Source organism: Canis lupus, chromosome 31 (genome assembly GCF_011100685.1).
Source record: "Canis lupus familiaris isolate Mischka breed German Shepherd chromosome 31, alternate assembly UU_Cfam_GSD_1.0, whole genome shotgun sequence".
NCBI lineage: Eukaryota > Metazoa > Chordata > Mammalia > Carnivora > Canidae > Canis > Canis lupus.
Window position 1 is genome coordinate 26,897,694 of NC_049252.1, and position 14,535 is coordinate 26,912,228.

General features: G+C 46.7%; 1 protein-coding gene across 2 annotated transcripts in view; it reads right to left on the minus strand.

The window, feature by feature from the left end:
* The window catches only part of TIAM1 (TIAM Rac1 associated GEF 1), a 380,928-nt gene that overhangs the window by 256,473 nt on the left and 109,920 nt on the right, over positions 1–14,535 (minus strand). The window lies entirely within an intron of this gene.

Below are 14,535 nucleotides of genomic sequence, written 5' to 3' on the forward strand. Positions count from 1 at the left end.
CAACTCTGAAAAGCCGGGATCCTTGTGGTTTCTGAAATATTGCCAATCACATAAAGGAAGCCTGATGCATGATTTTTCAAGCCGGTTTTATAAAAATGATTCCAAATCCCTAAGCATGTGAAAGCCAAAATTGTAAATATTGTTAAAATCCCTGGAGTTGTTTAATATTATTTATTATGATTCCTCTTGGCACCCTGAAAGTGCTCACAGAGCACTTTATTAATTTATACACCGTCAATAGGGTTCACAGATGGTGGGATGGCTACATGGAGATGTCAGAGCACCTTGGCCAAAATCCCAACAACTTGTGAATAAATGTAGCTCTAAAGGACCCAGAGTGTTACCCAGCCCCAAAGCCCTCTTGCTACCACTGGTGCTGAGGCAGGACCGAATGGATACCCTGGGTAAAACCCAAAGTCAATGGCTCAAGCCACCAGGAGCAGGTGCCAATTCCAAGGTCAGGGTTTTCAATACCCTCCTTTTCAAAATAGTCAGTTGCACTCAAATTAATCCTTTCAAGGGTTTTCAAGGACTCCATGAATCACTGACCTGGCTAAAGTGAACAGAGAAATAATTAAGAGCTCTTCTGAAATTAGCACGTTGCATTTTAAAAGATTCCCTGCCATTTCGATGTGCTTCCATCTCAGAGAAAGTAAATCCTAACTTCAGGCACCGCCATCAGTGCTCCTAAAGACATGGCATTTATTCTAGATCATTCCATAGCATTCAGGATATTTCTGCAGCATACAGTTACACTGTTTATTATGTGTCTGTCTTGCATTCTTTTATTTGTATTTTACTTATTTTTATATTGTGGCCAAAACCTTACAGCAATCTTTATTACAGTAAGAAATTAAAAGAGAAAAAAAAAATCAGAGTTTGTCTGATTTAGGCCATCAAATGTCCATCCTGATATTGAGAGGACAAACCAAGACAGTAAAAGAAGGGAGCTGCTCAGACCCTTGAATTATCTTCTCTTATAAATAAAAGTTCAAATGAGGGACTCTCTTTACTGAGTCAGCTAAAAGCATTCAAAATTACAAAGAGCCAAAACTCTGTTTTGAAACACTCTTCCTGTTTAGAGTGAATAAATTCCCCAAATGCACAGGAATTAGATTTTAATGAAAGTCTCCCCTATGATGTTATTGCTCAAGAGCACTGCACTTGAAGAGCTTAAGCCTTTCTAGGACTTAGAAATTATGACACAGTAATCAGCCCGATGGGGACCAAGTTCCTGTTCTTAATATATAATTCGCTTGATAGTACATCTTAGAATCCTTTCTTCGCTCAGTTTCATTTTGCGGACACGAACGGGTTCGTGTCACTGCTTCTCTCTTTTATGCGAGGAGTGTGGTTCCCAGACCTGCTACAGCTTCACCTGGGAGCTTGTTAAAAATGCAAATTCCCCAGCCCTAATGAAGACCTACTGAGCCAGAAACCCTAGGGGCAGGCGTTCTTCCGTTTAACAAGGCTTCCAGCTGGTTCCAGTGTGTGCTGCAGAGTGAGCACTACACTCTAGGCCATAGAAACCCCATCATCTGTGTCTCTCAAATGTCCCCTGGGCTTCACCAGGCTGGTAGTCCTAAGGATATGTCAAACACACGGCTCCCCACCCCACCCCACCTGTGTCCATGACCCTCCCACCCCACCCCACGTGGCTGAAACTCAGACTTCCTCCTTTCTTTAGATCTCTCTGGAAATCTCAGAAGCGGGTTGTCCCAGTGACTGCTCCCAAGTCTCTAGGTGGACGGAGGGTCCACAGTCCTGGGTCACCCTGTACTGACTCTGGCTCCTCAAATGCCAAGCACATTAGCCCTTCACCCATGAGCCCCACCCCTCCCAAACCCCACTCCCCTTGGAATCCCTGCTCTCCTGCTCCCTCCTGCCATGGCAGCCCTGCCCTGCTCCCCACCTCTCAAGGAAGCCTGGCTGCAGTCTTGGGGCTGGAGGAACATCCCTCTCCCGCTGAGCCTCTGTCTTTGGTGGGCAAGTCCGGCCAACTTCCTCTGAGGAAAAGCTCTAAGCCTGATCCCAGAAGCCATGAGGGCCAGGTAGGGGGTGGGGGGAGGGGAGTACAGTTAGGAAGATGTTGATTTATTTATTTTTTAGGCAGGATTTACAAAGGCTGGTGATTCCTAGGAGAGAACCGGAGATCCAAGTTTTCTCCAACAGTCTGAGAAATGAAAGAAGCATCCTGTCCTGGGATTTGACTGAAGCAGAGTCATTATGGTCCATAGAAGGCAGCACTGAAGGTGTATGAGTGTGTGTGTGTGTGTGTGTGTGTGTGTGTGTGTGTAATGACAGATAAGTTAGAGTGAGTTCTCCATGCTACTGGCAGGCACATAAAATAAACTCAATAAACTAAAATAAGGTAGGCAAAGCGCTAAGGACAATCTCATTGCCAGGAGATGGGACAAAGATCCCCTGAAAAACTTCATGGACAGAAACGAAAACCAGGTAAGTGGTGCTAAAAGCAAATGTGCTCCTGCCATGTGGAGTAAGGCTGTCCTGCAGCCTGGAGGATATCTGGAACCTCTCCTGCCCCCACAATACAATATGCTGACCCCTGATCATAACCCAACCTCCACAATCTCCAATGTCCTCGAGAGGGAAAGAGCACGCCGCCAAAAAATGCAACTCTTAAAATTATTCAAGAGCTAAGAGGAGAGGAACAAGAGGAAGCCTCAGGGTTGGGTTTAAAGCAGCCAACAGGGCAGCCCGGGTGGCTCAGCGATTTAGCCCCGCCTTGAGCTCAGGGCCTGATCCTGGAGACCTGGGATCGAGTCCCGTGTTGGGCTCCCCGCATGGAGCCTGCTTCTCCCTCTGCCTGTGTCTCTGCCTCTCTCTCTCTCTCTCTGTGTGTGTGTGTGTGTCTCATGAATAAATAAATAAAATCTTATAAATAAATAAATAAATAAAGCAGCCAACAAACGTGAAAAACTAGAGACTTTAAATAGAGTGGATGGCTGAGATTTCACTGTCCGGATATACAGCAAAGGTTGGCAAACTTTCAGTAAGAAGCCAAGGAGGAAGTATTTCCAGCCTTGGCGCCCATTCAATCGGTCAACTCTGCCATTTTGCTTTTTGGGTTTTTTGGGGTTTTTTTTAAGATTTTATTTATTTATCAATGAGAGACAGAGGCTGAATGCAGGCGCCAAACCACTGAGCCACCCAGGGATCCCCTACTCTGCCATTTTGAAGTGTGAAAGCAGCCACTAGAATAAAGGAATGGGGGTGGCCCTCTTCCAATGAACTTTATTTAGGAAAACAGGTGACAGGACGGATTTAGCCCATGGCCTGTGTTTGCCAGCTCCTAACAGGTACGTGTGAGGCACAGGATGGGGCAACAGGAGAAAGTGTATCGCCTCCACTCTTTTCAAGAAACAAGATGATGATCAGTAAACTAATGTTCCCTTCCCAGGTACTTTTGTGTCAAGATGGGAACATCCACCTCACACATCAATTTGGCTCTTCCTCACACATCATGTCGTGGGCTATATTCTCCCCCCAAAACCAAGCCCCCATCTCTGTGCCCCTGAGAAAGGGATATTATAAAGATGAATTATCATCCTGCTTCTTAAAAAAAAAAAAAAAAAAGCAAGGGGCACCTGGGTGGCTCAGTGGTTGAGCGTCTGAATTCAGCTCAAGTTGGGATCCCAGGGTCCTGGGATCAAGTCCCTCATCAGGATCCCTGCGGGGAGCCTGCTTCTCCCTCTGCCTAGGTCTCTCTGCCTCTCTCTGTGTGTCTCTCATGAATAAATAAAATCTTAAAAAAAAACAAAAAAAGGCAAATGAAATGTACTATCCAGAGCTGGCCAATCCCCTCCCATCTAACATGTGTGTTTATACTTGACACCGGGTCTGGACCTCGGTTTTGGGGGAAAGGTGCAGGTGAAGAACATGCAAACAGACAAACCAAGCACCATCTTCCTCCATAGGGTTTCTGCCTCCAAATGAGATGGCCCTTCAATCTCCAAGTCATGAGCATGACTCAGCTGGCCCCCCTGCAACACCAGCTGGGGTTACGTCACCTGCATCTGGAAATCCACAGAACGACCCTGGTGGATGGGAGCAGTGCTCGGGGAGCACTTTTCCAAGTTCATGGGGACTGCACACATGACACTGGGCAGATGGCAAAGGCCTACAAGAGTTATGATTTGGCTCAGCCCTGCACTTCATCCCCCCATATGGGTCTCTCTGGAGCCAGAGTCCCGGGAGCCCATAGATTTGGCCACTCTGAAAGCACAAGACAGAAAATTCCAGAGCTGCAGAGAAAGACCTCTGAGAAGCCTCAGAAATGGTCAGAATTCATTTTCTTTGTAACATGAGGACACACGCTCCAAGAGTCCCAAAGTAAAGGTTCCCTTCCTCCTACGGATTTCCTCAATAGCCAGGGGAGTCATTGAGTACCCATAAGAAAAGCATTAGTCTACGGCATATTGTACACATGTCCTGCTCACATGGTTTCCATCAGACTTAAAAGAGAAACTGTCCTTTTTCTTCTCAAATCTAAGAGGGAACAATCCCAAAGGACATGAAAAGCTCTCAGAATGAATCAACCACAGACGGGAAACGCGTCCTCACGGGGCCAGGTTGCGGATGGAGGTGGGGGGAACCGGTTCTTCCCATGTGTCCGGGGTGCAATCAATAAAAGCATCCCAGGTCAGCCGAGGACCCTCTAGCGCCTCCTCCTTGTCCCGCATCCAACCTGATGACTTCCAGAACTAGGGAGTAAAAAAGTCTCTCTGCGTCGGGAAGGGATACCAACCAGAACAATATGAGCCCCTGAAGGACAGGTGTCCGCGCGGTTGGACCTGGACCATAGGAAAGAGAAAATCTCTCTTCTCTTGCCACCAGTGCAGATGGATGGGATCCGGGATCATTTCCTCAGCAGGCAAAAACCCAGGGAAGAGGAACTGAGAAAGGTCATGTCCAAACAAATCTATCAACCAAACTAGGATAGTCCCAGAATGTGCGGGCGGACCCACACCACCCACAAGAGGAGGAGAAAGCAATCACCAGTTGCAAATAGCCAATAACCCCGAGGAGCCTCGCTGCAAACGGCCCCTGAGAAAGCCTATGTGGTCAGGTGGTCAGGAAGCCACTAGAAAAGGTGCACCCCTGAGAGATGGGGAATGTTCTCTGTGATTCTTCCAAAAATGAGTGTCTCCTTCCACCTGTAAAACTAAAACGAAAGCCACAAAACCACTCAGTATAAAATAAATGGTTGGAGAGGGAATTTCAGAGGGCCTGCTTACCCTCCAGGCTCCAAAGAGAGAGAGAATCCTTATAGAATTCTATAGAAGATGTATTTATAAAATGCTTAACACAGGCCGGGAATTTTCAGTAGTGAGGTCATGTTTTTGATAATATTATCTTACTAACAACGCCAAGAATAACATTCATGACTGTCGCTGAAGCCTGCATTGTTCCTTCCAGAGATGAAAACTGAGTTCTAACCAAAGCAAATCCACTGAGTTAGTTAACAAATCACTTTCTAGAAACCATGGCTATCCAAAATATTCTCTTCAAGTCAGTACGTCCACATGGAAACACTTGAAGCACATGCTCCTTCTTTCCCTCCCATTTCTAATCCAGGGATCAGGGAGGCGGGTGATCACTTCGTGAGGCTAGCAGCCAGCGTCTCCAGTGAGACTCAAGTCTACACTCGGCCTTCTCCCGGCTGCTTTTCTCAGATACCCAGATTTTGCTCTCCCCCTCCTCCATATGGTGAGAAGATAGGCTTCTAAGGCCTCTTCTGACTTTAACTAACTCTACTTCACTGGCTAGAGAAGAGAATTTGGTTGTTGTTGCTTTTTTTTTAAATATTTTATTTATTCACGATAGAGAGAGAGACAGAGAGAGAGAGAGAGAGAGACAGAGATACAGGCAGAGGGAGAGGCAGGCTCCATGCCGGGAGCCTGACGCGGGACTCGATCCCGGGACTCCAGGATTGTGCCCTAGGACAAAGGCAGGCGCCAAACTGCTGAGCCACCCAGGGATCCCCTGTTGTTGTTGTTTAAGATTTCTTTTTTCTTTCCTTTCCTTCTTTCCTTTTCTTTCTTTTTCTTTCTTTCTTTCTTTCTTTCTTTCTCTCTCTTTCTTTCTTTCATCTCTGCACCCAGTGTAGGGCTTGAACTCACAACCCTGAGATCAAGAGTTGCATGCGCCACTGACTGAGCCAGCCAGGCGCCCTGAGAATTTCAGTCTTTTGAGCTCCTGAGTAGTTTAGAAGAAAACTGGTCTCTCTGTTTGGGGCCATGACCCAGAAGAATGCCTTCTTTACATGATCTCTTCCACCCTTCTCTTCCATGACTATTTCTCGGCCACCACCCAGCTCAAGCTCATCTCTAACCTGGCCGTGGAAACCAGCTCCTAACAAGCTTCCCTGTCACCTTGACCGCCACCAACCAACTAGCCTTCCTGATGCTACCCTAAGGTTTCTCTATTAGATCATGGATCTCATTCTACCAGAGACTCACAGGCTCTCATCAGACCCTCCTGACAGACTTCCCGATGGTGATCCATCTTCTGCTAATAAAATTCAAGCTCCTTGGCACTTCTTTAAAACTCTCTGCAACATGACCCCAACTGCACTTTCCTTTTCCCTCCCACCCAGGCCCTCACAAGCCCTACCCGCCAGCCCCCCAGCCCCCGAGGACAGTTCCTCTTCTGCTATGGAGCCCCTCCTTTTAACACTCCACCATTTCCCATGTGCTGCTCGCCCACCCCTGCTCGCCTTCCCTACCCCCGTGGGGTCCTGCCCCGGCCCAGTTCTTGCTAAAAGTCCACTTAGGCTGCAGGATGTGTCTCGAGTGCTGTACACCCTGCAAGGTGATCTTTATTGCCTGGACAAAAGTGAACTCCCTGCTCAGGGCTTTCACCCCACTTTTGCTTATAGTTTGACGCAGATTAAAGGATTTGTGTGATATAAGTATCCCCAGCAAATTATAAGCTCCTTGAAGACAGGAGTCATCCCCAAGAGCTCCAGTACCCAACTCCATTGCTTCACACGCAGTAAACAACAAACAGATACACACCAGAATTAGAAATGAAGACATTTTATTAAGACACTGCAAAAGGGGCACTTGGGTGGCTCAGCTGGTTAAGTGTCTGCCTTCAGCTCAGGTCATGATCCCAGTGTCCTGGGATCAAGCCCCACATCGGGCTCCCTGCTTAGCAGAGAGTCTGCTTCTCCCTCTACCTCTGCCTGCAGCTCTGTCTACTTGTGCTTGCTCGCTCTCACTATCTGAAATAAATTAAATAAAAATAAAATAATAATAAAATAAAACACTGGGAAAGAGTAGAGAGTCCAAGTTGACCCTCCTCTTCACCTTGGAAGCAGATCAGACCCAAACGAAAAGAGCTGCTCGGCGCACAGTAAGGACCTTCATAACTATCAACCTGCCCCCGAAATTCAACAGAGCTGTTCTCTTTCAGTCTGCAACCCAGGCCCCCGAACCAAGGAGTACTAACCTGTTGGTTTGCAAGACCTGATACCTCCCAGAGAGCCAAGATAAACCTGGGGATTCACTTAGCACAAATGCCTCACACCCATTACTAATTAGAGAGTTAAATCCTACCAACCAACTTCACAGCCAGAGGGCCTCACGGCTGAAAATGCAGAGATCTGGCGCGACTGCAGCTTGGGGGACTTTTTGAGGGCACCTTGTAGTGGCCTCTGAAGTGAATCAAATTTATATTTAACACAAGCCAAGCAAAGATCCTGGTCTGATGCGGAATCACCCCAAGTCACGGGAATGAAACACCTGGTGGCCACCAAGGATTCTGCGAGAAGAAAGCTCTCGCCATCAAGCAGACAACAGTGGCATACATTCCAGAACACCCACATAGGTGCTGGTTCACACCTATGGTCCCTGCGGATGTGGTGAACACTCAAGGCCACATTCTAAGGAGTCAGGGACAGGGCATGGGCATGGGGGGGGGGGGGGGGCGGGCACATTCAGGGTGGTTTACAATAGGATGACTGGGCACAGTCTCACGGAAAAAAAGACAGGATAGAGTCCACAGCTGGAGGATCGGAGGGGCACTCCGTGTGGCTCCCTGGAGAAGAGTGCTCCAGGTGGAGGACAGCCAGGACAAAGGTTCTGGGGCAGGCGTTTAGCCAGTACGTCTGAGCAACAGCAGAGGACAGTAAGTAAGGGGAAGAGGAGTAGAAGGACAGCGCCTGTCCACCTGGAAACCACTGTGAGTGCCTTGGTCTTTATGCTGGGCGACTGAGAAGCACAGGAAGGTTGACCTAAAAGGTGTCCTCTGGCTACTGGCTTCAGACAGAAGGGGAGAGGGCAAGACAAAAGCAGAGGGACCGATGGGGTGCCTGGGTGGCTCAGTTGGTTAAGCATCTGCCTTGGGCTCAGGTCATGATCTCAGGGTCCTGGGGTCAAGCCCCACATCGGGCTCCTCGTTTAGTGGGGAGTCTGCTTCTCCCTCTGCCCCACCCCCTGCTTGTACTCGCTCTCTCTCTCTCTCAATTAATTACTTAATTTAAAAAAGCAGAGGGACCAATGCAGAGGTCAGCACGGTAGTTCAGGGGAGAAGGCTCTGGGGCTTCCAAACACACACAGAACAGCGGCCACCCTGAGTGAGGTCTATGCATCAGCTCCCAAACTGGACGTCAGGACGCCCCCGGGTGTCCACCCCGCCCACCGAAGCAGCTCTAGACAGAAGCAAGGCAGCAGGGCCCAGCGAGGGAGAGCACAGGACTCCTATGTAAGGGGAGCCCCTGCAGCTCTCAGGACAGCGGCCCAGAAGCTATGACCAGAGAGCTGAGCAGCAAGCTTAGCCCAGCTTTAAACAAGTCACAGAGCTCACCCCAGATGAAAAGGAAACTGAGAAACAAACCTCTCCCGGGAGCCCTGCTGGAAATAGGGAGGACAACACACCTCCAGAGAAGAAAGGCGGCCTGTGCACCCCAGTGGCTCAGGCCTCTGCCCCGGACTCGATCTCAGAGACGGCCTTCCAGAGCTGGCTGGTAGCGAGGCCTCACGGAGCTGCCCTTTCTCTAACTGCATCGGATGGGAAGAAAGGAAAGTGAAGGTTCCACACTCAGGTGGCTTTGAAGCCCAGCTCTGGCCCAGGCCCCCCAGCTGCCCACGGAGTAGTCTATCCTGGTAAACGCGGGCTGACAGTTCGAGAGAACCACTCTCTGCACCCCTCTTTTCCCAGACAGGGCCAGGCACGACCCCGCTGACCAGGGCCCCACCGCATGCTGGGCAGGAGCTTCCACTTTGCAGCCAGCTCGGCCCCACCACGCACGAGGCCCTGGGCACCTAACAGATTGCCTCTAGCCGCCTCCTCCCTCTGCACAGTGGCAATTAAATTAGACCATGCAAGAAAACACCCGGTCCACGGATGCCTCTCAACCGTGGGGAGTCTTTCTTGGGGTTGTTACTGTTAATTTGTTTAACCTGTCTGTGAATGCATGCGATTTTTTCTTTTTAAAGCAAAGTAGGTGTCACCTGGGTGGCAGCGGTTGACTGTCTACCTTTGGCTCAGGTTGTGATCCCAGGGTCCTGGGATCAAGTCCTGCAGCGGGCTCCCCACAGGGAGCCTGCTTCACCCAATGCCTATGTCTCTGCCTCTTTCTGTTTTTTGTGTTTTTTTTTCCAGAAACTTGTCATTTGTATTTGGGTAACAAAGGGTCTCCAAATTACATTGAAAAATAAGTCCTAATTATTATCACTCCTATTTAAAAAATGTAGCACATTTTTCACAAATGATATATGTAAAAGAGAAGAAAATACACATGATTTTATAACATCTTAAACTTTTTTATTCCCTACCAGAGACATTTTGTCTTTCTTTTTCTTTCAGTTTTCTACAATTTCCAAGTTGCACCTGTATTTAATACTGCTTTAATCTGCTAAAGACATTAACTGATTGTTTTCCTAAATCTAAGGATTATATAGTTTTAGTATAAATATATATCACATATTTTCTTAAAATGTTGACACAACCAAATAAGCATGTCTTGCTTTAAGTCCATGCTCCTTCCACTGTTTATAAAATCTGATTTAATGATCAAAAATTCTTGGTTGTCATTCTTCAGTTACAACAGTCTTCCTTCTGAACTGCCACTCGCTTCTTTTTACATAATAACAAGCAATAGAAAAACCAAAGACATTATCTTAATCTTAGTTCTTCCTTTTGACACTATAAAATAATATGATTTTTTTTTAATAAAACAAATACATCCAAAACTCAATACATTCAAATGAGCTGTGTCTCCTTTACGGTGGTCACTGTGGAAGGCCACAGTTCATTATCCTAACTATGCTACCAACTCTCATGAATAACTAAGTAAAATCTTTAAATCTACAGGATAAAGCTTCTAAGCTTTGCTGTAAGATGCTTCACAAACTGGCAACAACCTACCCTTCCAGCCTGCTGTGGCTGTTCTCCACTCTGGCTCCCTGTCTATCCCCATGAACACACCAAGTGTCTTCCCACTTCTGCTTAAGACCTCTTGAGACCTTAGAAATTGCTTTCCTCCCATGCATACACTGGCTTCCTAAAGAAATCTCACTCATTCTTCAAAACTTGAATCAACCACCATCATTGCCACAATCAAACACACATCAAGGCCTCACAGGGAGACCAGCCCTGGCCCAGCATCATGCCAACCAGTACTGCCCTGTGACGGGGTGAGCTCCTCAAGGACACAGACAGGGTCTGACTCTTTACCTGTCACCGCTGCCTAACAGTCATTTCGTAAACACTGATTGCTGTGCAGACAGTGCTGTTTTAAAGATGCAAACAGTAATTCAGGGCAGCCTCCTTCACCTTCCCTGTTACATATTTTCAGAGTATCCAAGTCTTCTCCATTACAGAAATCAGCCCTGGGTGATTAGTATCTATGTAATCATTTAATTAATGCCTATCTTCCCCATGAGACTGAGAGGCCTCTGCAGCCAGGGGACATGCCGGGTGTTCACTGCTGGGGCCTAGAGACCCAGCCCTGCATCTGGCTCAAGGCATTAGGAACACCCAGATGGTGACAAATCAATCTTTTACGTGTGAGAGAGATCCGCTGACATCCTAGAAAGTTACCCAGGGACCTTGCAGACATTACACTGAGTGAGAGAAGCCAGTTGCAAAAGATCACATGTTGCATAATCATATTAGTATGACATGTCCAGAACGAGAAAAATCCAGAGACAGAAAGTAGATCAGTGGCGTGGGGCGCGAAAGAGGAGGGAAGTGGGGTCGGGGGGTGAATGCTGATGGCACAGGTAGAAATGTTTTGAAACTGCGGTAATAACTGTGCAGTCCTGCAAATATGCTAAAAATCCTTAGATCGTACACTTTAAGCAGTAAATGGCACAATAAGTGAGTTATATCTCCATAAAGCTGTTCAGAACAGTTTTAGAAGTTCTGCTGTTACAGATATCCAAAAACAAAGTCTGGTTGGGGTGTGCAGCCAGCTCAGTCACTGGAACATGTAACTCTTGATCCTGGGGTCCTGAGTCCAAGCCCACACTGGGTGAAGAGATTACTAAAAGATAATAAAAATTAAAAATCAGAAAAAAATGAAGTCTGCTCAAAGGACAGCGAATGATATTAGGAGAAACCATGAAAATCTTCAGAAGACATATAATGTTCTTTTTTTGTGAACAGAGGCAGATTTTATTTTATTTAGTATCCAATAACTAGAGTTTAAAAGAATGCTTGAGGGGCACGTGGGTGGCTCAGTTGGTTAAACCTCCAACTCTTGATTTTGGCTCAGGTCATGATCTGAGGGTCATGAGATCAAGCCCCTCCCTCGTTGGGCTCAGCGCTCAGCACAGAGACAGAGTCTGCTTGAGCTTCTCTCTCTCCCTCTCCTTTTGCCCCTCCCCCACCGATATAAATAAATAAATCTTTTTTAAAAAATGCCTGAAAGCATCAAGTCTGTGCTTCTCACTTTTCAAGTACTGGAGGTGCCTGGGTTTGGGGATTTGTCAGAGATCTCACAGCTTGGCAGCTTAACATCCAAACTCAGTCCCGGCCGCATGATTCACAGCAGCCAAAAGGCGGAGGCAACCCAGGTGTCCACGGATGGATGAACAGATAAACAAAACGGGGTTCACACAGACAATGGACTATTACGCAGCCTTAAAAAGGAAGATGATTCTGACACCTGTTACAACATGGATGAACCTTGAGGACATTATGCTGCTCAGTGAAGTAAGCCAGACACAAAAGGACAAATACTATGTGATTCCACTTATGTGAGGGATGCAGAGTCGTCCAAGGCCACAGACACAGAAAGTAGAAGGTGGTGGCCAGGTGTGGGGGAAGGAGAGAATGAGGATTGCTGCTTTAGGTGTTTGTTGTTTCTGGTTTGCACGATGAAGCTCTGCAGACTGGTTGCACAAGGTAAACTGTTTCTCCTGAACTGTACCCTTAGAAAGGGTTGCGATGATGACAAATTTTATGTTTTGTGTATTTTACAATTTAAAAACAGGAGATTCGACCTCAAGTCCCCTATAATTCCTGCCCCGGCCACACCCTCCAGCATAACTCCCCAGACCCCCCAGACGCCCAGGTGAGGAGCGCCAGCTCTGCTCAGTCAGACTTCACTAATGGAGAAATCAGAGGGATTTAGGCCACTGCTTTCAAGGCATTTCAAGAATTTTAACAAATCTCAGTATGCAGATCAATAAAATAGAGGCCACTTCAGAAGTCTGGGTCTCCCCAGAGCAAAGCCCTGCCAGGAAGTAACTGGATGGCTGCAAAAGATAGCTGGCGATGAGTGCCGAGCAGGGAGAAAGCCTTCTCCAGGACAGAGCTCCCCACACCGAACCGAGCATAGGAATCAATCTTGGGGTCCATTTCTTGGGAAAAAATGGGGATTCTGGTTCACCTGCATGAGGCCTAGGATTTTGCCTTTCTAACAAGTGCTCAGATGATACAGGTGTCATGCTGGTCCCAGGAAACGCTCTTGGACACATCAGATAGCCAGAGATGAAAGGCCATCCTACCCTCCGATCCCCACATGAGAAGCTACCCTCAGCAGCTTGGGGCTCCACAGACTCATTCTATTTTCAGGACCCTAAGCACATGACCATAAGCCAATAAAGCTCAGCTTATTTTGGCCTGAGTTGGAAAAGAAACACATTCTAAATGTTCTGATTTATGAAAATGTTAAGTTTGATTTATGTTAAAACTGGGTCAGTAGGTTGCCTGCCTGATTGTGGGCAGGTGGGGAAAAAACCAACTGTGGTCCATTCTTTAAAAGGAATATTAAATCAGACTTAAAACGCAGAAGTTGGTGGAATTTGGCTGAACATCTGCTTCACAAATTCGACTCTCAGTAAAGCCATAGTGGCAAGAGCCACAACGTGGACAGAGCCCAAACATTCTGCTTGACATGGAATCATAGACAACACTGGTTTCCACGAAGGTTTGGTTTCATGCCAGTTCCTAGTGAAAATTAACAAGTTTAAAAAAAAATCACCCCAACAGTAATGATAAGAGGTTTGTGAGGGGCTAGAGCCCACAATCAATGGGACAGATGATAGAGAGGGAAAGACAAACAACCAGGAATGAAAATGACAGATTATGTTTTTAGGGTTAGAGGTCACCAACGAAAATTAAAACTATTCTTGTAGGGAAAAAACAAAACTTTTTAAAAAGAGAAAGAATCGGCTCCTTGCCATCAAAAACGATCCCAAAATACTCTATAGTAACTAAGCGTGGCTGCTTTGCAACTTTGCACCAAATGAGCTTCTAACGTTCACTGCAGCTGCTAATCCCCATTCCTCTATCTGTGTCAACTAATTAGTCCTTTCATTTTATTGCCATGATGATTAGCAAGTCCCCAAAATAGGAGAGGGTGGTTTACCTATTACTCACAATATCTATCCTGTGATTCTCTCAGGGTTCAAAGCACTCACCTTCCAGGAGTCTTTGCTTGTCGCAATGTCAATTTATTTTTTTTTTAAATGCCTTTATGTTAATAGACAAGAATAAACAATTCAAATGGAAAGCTCAAGATGTTAAAGGAGAGAGATCATGGTGCTCGATACCAGCCGTTATGCAGGAAGATGAGAATTTTCCTACTCTGCCTAGTGAGACATGACGATCCAACATTTTTTGTGTAAACTGGTAACATATAAAGACTCTTAAAAATATTTAGACTCTTTGATCTGGTAATTCCTCTTCTGCAAATCTATCCTAAGGAAATGATCTAAAATTTAGAAAAGGTGCCGTATGGAATAAAAACAACCACAGAGGTATTTTGTAAAAATACAGTCAGAATTACAGATAAGCTCTGAGGATTTTGTTCTGTGTTGCTATAGCTAAATGGGAGCTACATTTCCCAGAATCTTCTCTCTCAGAGGGTCCTGGGTTAGGGCCAGCCATGAGGGGATTGTGCCCAGGATCTGAAACCACAAGTGGAGAAGCAAATAGGGTCAGGGTGGTGAGCTCCATATGGAGCTACAGGAGGGCCACGGCCCTTCCAGCTCCTGACGTCAGTGTGCACTGAGCTCCAAGGGCAAGGCCATGGGGTCTTCTGCAAGTCACCTCAAG